The 8,397-nt window shown below is 41.6% G+C and overlaps 1 long non-coding RNA gene across 1 annotated transcript; it reads right to left on the bottom strand.

Moving 5' to 3' along the window:
- Positions 1-3,184: 3,184 nt before the first annotated feature.
- LOC138918451 (uncharacterized) lies at positions 3,185-7,707 on the bottom strand. Its single transcript, XR_011427861.1, has 3 exons — positions 7,469-7,707; positions 7,271-7,386; positions 3,185-7,047 (listed from the first exon to the last, which is right to left on the bottom strand). It is a non-coding gene; the product is annotated as an uncharacterized lncRNA (long non-coding RNA).
- Positions 7,708-8,397: the final 690 nt, after the last annotated feature.

Here is an 8,397-nt window from a genome sequence, read left to right as displayed (position 1 = left end):
CCATTTTTGTAGCATCAGGCTCATTTGTCTTTAATCCTAGCCTGCTTTGATGTGTTCAAATGAAATGCTGAGAATTTTTAGAGCAGAGAAAGCAATGAAGAGTCTGGCTCCCCAATCTGTCCATCTGGATAGACACACTTTGAATCTAGAGAACTTCTGGCACCTTCACAGTTGAGAACTTCATGTGCCCTGGAATTAGCAAGAGAGACTAAACTACTTATCATAGGATATTAGTCCTGGCGAGATGAAAAAGATTGTCTTCAAATAGAAAAAAAATAGCCTTCCTTTACCATAGGAAGTGTCTTTTGCAGAAGATATACCTATAGGACAAAAACGTTAATCCTAACGAGAGTAAAGAGACTGCTAAGGAGAACTTTCGTCCATTCATGCATTCATCACTCACTCATTCATTCATGCAGCCAAGCATTAACACCAGCTAAGTGTCCTCATCCTTAAAGCAGTGGTTCTCAAAGTGTAGGCTTGGAACCAGTAGCACTGGCATCAGCTGAGAACTTCTTAGAAATGCAAATTGTCAGATTCAACCCCAGAACTACTGAATTACAGTCTTGTGGGGCGGGGCCCAGCAATCTGTGTTTTAACAAATCCTCTACATTATTTTGAGGACCACTGGTCTCGTGTATGGGTGGTTAAAGTTTGAGGACCACTGGTCTCGTGTATGGGTGTGCTACAGTGGGGGGAGGAGGAATTACTGACAAGTATTTCAAGTGAAAGAGACAAGAATGGCGCGTGGAAGGAGTCCATCGTTCTAGGTGAGCACCGTGTTCAAGGCGGCCCCTTTCCTGATGCACAGGGCTTTTCAGAGGCTACTTCCTTGCACAGAATGTCTGATTCTGTGGCAGCTGCAGTGTTTATTTATGTGAGATGTAGTAATATTACTTTCTTAGGATGTCACACAATATGCAGTCTTCTCCAATCCGATATGGTATTGATTTGAAGTATTTTTTTCATTTGGCTTCTAGAGTGAAGTCAAAGGGCCCAAATTACAAATATCTCTACTCTTTCTTGCTGATGTTTTCTGATCGGAATGCCTTTGTTTGTGCTCTTAGGAAATGGCTGTACTCCAGTCCTCATGGCCCAGCGTAAGTTTGGCAAAAGCTATTCTGGGAACCCTAAATGGCTATCAAAGATGTCATCCCATAGGTAGCTAGAGCCACATGACTCAGAACAAACCCTTCTTGTCTACTTACAATGACATCTACTTATTGTCTATTTTCATCTTCCCTTCTTTCTTCTTCACTGCACCATCCTTAGCCAAGAAAGTAGTAATTCTGCAAACTAGCCCTCCTGTCAGATTTAAGGGGCCTGGACACAGCTGCATGGGTAGCAAGGCTGCTGTGACATGAGCCGCCTCCAGGAGCTCCTGTGTCAGAAGGACTTGTTCTCACAGGTTTTCTGCTTCTCCAGAGAGGAATGTCCAAAGGGGTGTGGCGGAGTGGTTAACACAGCTATGCAGCAACAGCCGGCTGCTTACTTCATTGCCTCCTAAGGGCATAGTTTTGGATCCTGTCCTAACAGCCCTGTTTTGGATAGAAAGTACAAAAATAATCCAACTGAGGTTGCTATCGTTGCCTACACCATGGACATCCTCCTTGTAGGTTTCAGCTGGAGCTCTGAGGTTATCTTCCTCATTACTAATGAACATCTTTATTTGAATTCCATCACAGGAGAACCTAATACCTACGTCTAGTCACAGTAGTTGAAAATAATGTAACTACTACCATTTATTGGGTGCTTGCAGTGTACTGGGCAATATGTTAATATGTCCTGATGTAACCTCACAACAACTCTCCGAGATAGATTTTATTATCCCGTTTTCTAGCTGTGGAAACTGAAGCTCAGAAAGGTTAAGTAACTTGTCATGATTTATAAAGCAGGTAAGCTGCAGGACTAGGATTTGAATTCAAGTCTGTCTGACTCACTCGTGCCACGGTGCCTCTCTGATATGCCTGTGAGACATCCTATGGGACAAACTATGACAATCCATTCAGCTAAAGAACACGCAATTCTATCATCAGTAAATGTGCTCTGGCCAGGGCTCAGACAAGGCAGTCTAAGCCAACGACTGCATCGCTGAGATTTCTTATCAGCCTAAGATTAACCGAAGGGGAATTTACAATAAATGATAGATTCCAGAGCTGGCAAATAAGTTACATCTCACTAACTAATTCTGATTATTAGCGGTGCCTGGGCTGCTGTGTTGAGAAAGGGTCTGGCGCCATATGTGAGCCCAGGAGCAAGGAGTGCTGTGATATATGGAGAATGTGGGGCCTGGCCTCAAGAGAGGCAACCACCATGAATTTGCTGCAACATACTTCCTCTCTTCGATGCATCCTTTTGGGTGCCAGGAGTCTTAAAATGCAGGTTTAGACTTGAATTTAGATCATATGCTGAGTCAGTAATTACCATAGAAAATTAAGTATTATGAAGATGGGTTCAGTACACTGTGGGGGTGTTCACCAGTTCTGTGTGACATGGTGACAATGGAACAGCACAGTAGATCAGATTGGAATCAATGGTACAGACATGCCTCATTTTAAGGAAACCTAAATTTTGAAACCCTGAACTCATAGAATTATAAAAGATACGGTTCTCAATTTTACAAAAGAATTGCTGGGATGCTTTAAATAGTAGCATCCTACCACCCCATACACATCTAATGCTCACACGGGGTTATTTACAGTCTCCTCGGCGACAGAAGAAGGAGGCAGGGTAAGAAGCTTAACTAATGCCAGACATCCCTTATTGAAGCGCGAGCAGGAATGAACATTTATAAAACTGATGCTGGAGTATTAGACAAGGGGACCTATGAATCAAGGTATCAAAATTTAATGGACATGGCTTTTCAAGAACACATCTGTCAAAGAAAGGCTTAGCTATCAATATTCTTGAAGAGAAGGAAATTGTCAGTGGATGAGGAAAGATCTTGACGCCAAATCCCCGCAGTCCATTCAATTACGCTGATTTTTACAACATGTGCTCAGATAGGATGATGCTGAGTCCGCGGTCAAATCGGGCATCTCCAGGAAGCTTAGACACATCGGGACCACACCTGCCTCTGCAATCAAATCAGTGTCCCAGGGGCTTTGGGCCAAGGATGACTCAAGGGTTATTAGAGTTAGGGTTAGGGTTTTCCTAAGGGCAGAGGCTTTCCTCAGACCACTGGGACCTCTTTGACACACATGGGGCCATTGCCTGAGATGAACTCTCAGGGACGAGACTAGAATTTGATATTATCTATACGAGTGTGCAGGAATTAAGAAGAGTTTTGTGTAACTTTGCTCAGAATTGTGAAAAATTCTGAAGCAATTGTAAAAACTTGCTCAGTTCTCTATCTGTTTCTGATTATCAAATACTTTCAACTGTTAAAACTTTGCAAGAGTCACTGTTCAATGATTAAAGCAATAAGTTCATATTGAGAACATCTTGTACATTCAAAATAATTGGGGGTACTGTTTATATTTAATGAGCTTTCAAAGTACATCTGCAATGTACTTTACTACCAGAAGAAGAGGTGACCAAATGGCACACGATCAGAGTTTGAAAGCATACAAAACGAATGCGACATTTCACTTATCATTAGTATTGACTTTACAGAAGCAGTTCCCTTCTGGGTAACCATGGTGTTTCATAACATCCTGCATCTACCCACTGGGTCACTGAAGTAACCCTCTGAACCAGCCCCTGCAGGGCCAGTAAGTTCTCACAGGGAGAGTAGATGCTGGGATGGCTATGGAAATCTGAGAACATTGATAGCTATACAGCGTTGGTCTCTCCTACTCATTTGCAAGAATAAACTTACAGGACGGCTATACACACCTATAGAAATTAATTTGTGCTCTATATAGTATTGCACAAAATGCTAAGAAGCATTAAGTTTGCAAAACTCCCGTTTGGTCCACCAAAGTCCTTATTTATCCTCCTCCCTAACAGTCTCTCCCTTCTTCTTCTTGCGCTGTCCACATCTGTAGCCAAAGATAACAAGAACCTGTCCCTTTTCAGAGGCTTTACTATGACAGATTGTGAGAAATACATTTTACACTACAACCAAGCACGCATTTCCACATATACATTACTGAAACAAAAGACTCATGAAACAATAGTTATCCTTATTCTATAGATTGTACTCTGATGTTTTCTATTTGATTTCATTTTTTGAAAAATTCTGGAAGTCAGTTTGGTACATCAGAGAAAGAACATGATGGACATGTTCTCTCTCCACACTGACCATACAGTAGCCACTAGCCACACGTAGCTATCGAGCACTTGACATGTGCTGGTGTGACTGAAGAATTGAATTTTAAAATTTTATTTTAAGTTAACTTTAAATAGCTACATTTAAATTTAAATAGCCACGAGGATAATAGCCATGAGGATAGCCTACGTCCAGTGGCTCTCACATTGGATAGTTCAGCTTTGGAAAACTGTTTGGGAGTATTTACTAAAACTAAACACGCCTCCACCCTAGTTCCCAGCAATTCCAGCCTGGGGAACATACCCAAGGAAAATGAGTGGATGGATCTACCAAAGGACATGTAAAATAACGGCACAAAACTGGAAAGAACCCAAATGTTCATCAACAGTGGAATTAATTTTTTTTAAGTGTGGTATACTCATACAACAAAACACTACACAGCCATAAAAGGAAAAATGAACTGGTGTCATATGGACATGATGTTTGGATGAAAAGCCAGACAAAAGAGTGTAACTGATAGTTTCTACTTATATAAAGATTAAGAATATCAAGACTAACCTATGGTTATAAAAGTCAAAACAGTAGTTGTCTCTGGAGGGTGGGGGAGTACTGACTCGGAAGTCACATGAGGGGTGACTCCTGGGTGCTGAAAATGTCCCGTATCTTGACTGGGGGGTTGGTTTCATGGGTATAAACAAATGTAAAAAAATTACTGATCCATACATTTAAAATTGATGTGCTTTATTGCATACACCATACTTCAATTAAAAAAACTTTAAAGGATGCTAGTTCTCAGCCCCTAAATGGATCACATGATCCCCTAAGGGGTCGGGACCTGCAATTTGAAGAACAGTGTTGAAACAGATACACTCAACATCCCTCCCACAAGTGTGATTCTCTCAGGGAGAGGAAGGACAGCCTGGATTTCTTTAAATTTGCTGCCTGGTTCTCATTTTGATGTCTTTTTGCCTTTGGATAGAAGAGCTGATATAAATGTATATGAAATCAAATCAATTCACCCATCACCCACAGGCCCTTTTCTCTTATTTTATATGAGTCTCTCTGTTCTGCTTCCCCCACCTTTATCTGCATTGCATGGCCCCCATGTGGCATGGTTAGAATCAAGGAGATAAATGCAGCACTAAGAAAGGTCCTCTGCAGTCACAAGCTGGCCCTTTATTTGCCCTTCTCCTCTTCCTGCTGCCAGGAGAAGAGCACTTACATGCAGGCAGCAGCTGGACTCATCCACACATCCACAGACACAGACCAGGCTAGTGGCAGGAAATGCTGTCCTCCCCGCCTGGCCAGAAGGCAGGGGGTCCACACCACACTTGCCTTGGAGCTGACCTTCTTCATGGCGCTGCCCACTTGCACACTGCGGACCAACAAGGCTGAATACCCCAACACTACAAGAGGCACATTGGTCACCTGAAAGAAGCCAAAGCAGAAACGCCACAATATAGTTGCCCATGAAAACCCTGGGATGGAGAGTGCCGGGAAGGAGAAAGCAACCAGCAGAGGAGCGCTTCAAGGACCAAAGGGAAAAGAAGCAGGGATGTAGAAACTAGGTGGGAAATGCAAGACTTGTAGGCATAGAGCCCAAGGAAAATGGAAGTGAGCAGTGAATGGGAGAGGGGTTTGGGCACATGCACACAGTCGGAGAGCACCAAGAGATAAAACCACGGGGCCAGTCAGGGGGACAGTGAGAACTGTCACTTACTGAATGCCTATTATGTGTACATTCTTTAACACTTGTGATCTCATTTAATCTTCACAATAGCCCTGTGAGATAGGCGGCCTTCTATCCACTACAGAGATGAGGAAGTGGAGGTGTATTCATGCTGAAGACCTTAGCCAAGTTGCAGAGCTAATACAAGAACCTGTACCTGTGTAATTGTGAAGTCCATGCTCCATCCACTCTAAATGAGTGACCCTCTTGCCAAAGTAGTAACGATCTCCACCCCGGTCCTCCACTTCCAACCCTGCCTTCTCAGATCACAAGGGGCTTTGGACAGGGAAGTGGTTGCTTAGCAAAGTAAGAAGCAAGCTCCCTGATATTTGGCAAACAAGAGATGATCTTGTGTGGCTCAGGACAACCAAATGCATGTCACTCCAGCAAAGTCACACCAATAACATTTCTCGGCCTCTGGAAGCTCATTCTAGTCCCAAAACATCCCAAGGGATTCTTCATTCACTGCAAAGAGGCCTGAGAGTCCTCTTCAATCCTAAAGCATCTCTGGAAGGGTAGTAGGAGAAGTTTCCAGTCCAGTATGAAGGGTATTGGCATTCTAGAAGGTGGAGCAAGTTCCTCTTCCACGGTTTCCCAGAGACTTCCAAACCAAGTCGTGTCTCCCTAAAATGTGATGCCTGGAGACCTTCTGCCTTTCACTGGAATTTCCAAGTTAACTGGGGATCAAGAGAATCTCTGCATTTTCCAGGATGCAGGCACGCTCCTTTCGTCCAGTCTGGCAACAGTGACATTGGTTCAGTGTCCGGTGATTTTGAGTCCAGATTCAGATTCAACTAATGCTTATTAAGACCTACTACGTGCAGATGTACTCACATATATTATCTGATTTCATTTTTCCAATAAGCCTAGAAAGAACATGTGATTATCCCCATTTTATAGATGAGAAATAAGAAAGATCAAAAGATCTGTCCAATATCAAACCACTCAGAAGTGGTAGAACTGGCATTTAAGTCCAGGACCTCTAGCCATACATTCTGAGTCTGTTCCATCGCTTTGCTTAGCTTTACATGGGGTGTCCAGTTGAGGGACGTTCACGATATCGTCATGGTCCTTACTTACCAGGCACTAACAGGATCGTGGTAGCCTGATAAAGGAAGGAAAAAACGCATTTACCTCACCAAGAGTTCAAGCATAAAGAAGCTTAAAATAACTACCAGAGAGTGATCAATGCATGGCAGTCCTGCACCGTGACCCTCAGCCCAAACAGTAGATCGCTGACATGGCTCAGCTTCAGGATAAAGATACAAATGGTAATATACATAGAGTTCCCGCCATGTTACTCCTCAAGCTTTTGAAACTTACCATACCTTTGAGATCAGCCCAACAGAATCGATAATATTAGAGGGTTGTGCTGAGAATCACTTCATTCCTGCTGATTGTCACAGGGCTCCAAGAGATGGCATCTCGAATAGTATTCTCGTCCCTTAGATCGAAAGAAGTTGTATTTTAATAAATATTTGAAGAGTGAGTCAGGAAAAGAATATATATATATGTTTTATCCCTACCTGAGAAAGCTTTGTAAAATAATATAACTCAGGTTATTAAAGTATTAACTGAACTTCAGTGTTTTCATCTCAATTTTCTCTAGAGCATCTGGCGACCAGATGACAAGCTTTTCCAGTTTTACTCAAGCATGTTTGAGGTAGATTATTAACCAGGTACCAAGTTAAATCTGCTCCAGCACCGAGGCTGTCCAGGTCGTGTGGTCAAGCCTGATCGTTCCTGAAACCTGTTGAAAGATGGTGAGTGCTTCTTCTGTAAAATTTCATTGACTCCAACAGGCCCTAAATGATCACCTCCAGCTCAGGGGTGATCACGAGACAGATGATTAATGAAGGTCAGAGGGAAGGCAAATGTTATTCCTTCCTAGCCAATAAGTAATTTTTCCATGAGGCTCAGTGATAAACATTTCATTTGCCACACCACGGAGGAAGCTTTAAGTGATTTTTCCATTTAAAAATACATAAAATATATTTTTATATATTTAATTTATAATTAAATGTATTAATTTAATATAATCTAACTTACAATATTTAACTTATAAATATAAATGCTCTTACACATAGGAAATATATATTATATATTATTACAATATAATTATATAAAATACTAGCCCCTCAATGTGGACAGTGAGTTATCATGGAAACTCCTAATAGTTTCATGAAGACAAAACCAATGATCTACTTATGGCAATGACAGTTAATCTATGCAGAACAAAGAAAACTTGAATTAATTTAAGTAAAACAAACAAAAAAAGTCTTTTATCTTCTCTTTAATGTTCCACCAATAAAGACTCAACGTACAAAATGTTGGCAGTAGAATTTCATGGTGTTTGCCATTCATATAATAAGTCTTATATAGTTAAAATCTTCTAAAAATGTAATCCAAAAAGCTGCCACCTGAAGCATACAAGTTCTTGGTTTTCATCCTTCTT

This window comes from Equus caballus, chromosome 17 (assembly GCF_041296265.1).
Source record: "Equus caballus isolate H_3958 breed thoroughbred chromosome 17, TB-T2T, whole genome shotgun sequence".
Classification (NCBI taxonomy): Eukaryota; Metazoa; Chordata; class Mammalia; order Perissodactyla; family Equidae; genus Equus; species Equus caballus.
The sequence above is the reverse complement of the archived record's forward strand: the minus strand, read 5'-3'. Positions and strand labels throughout refer to the sequence as shown.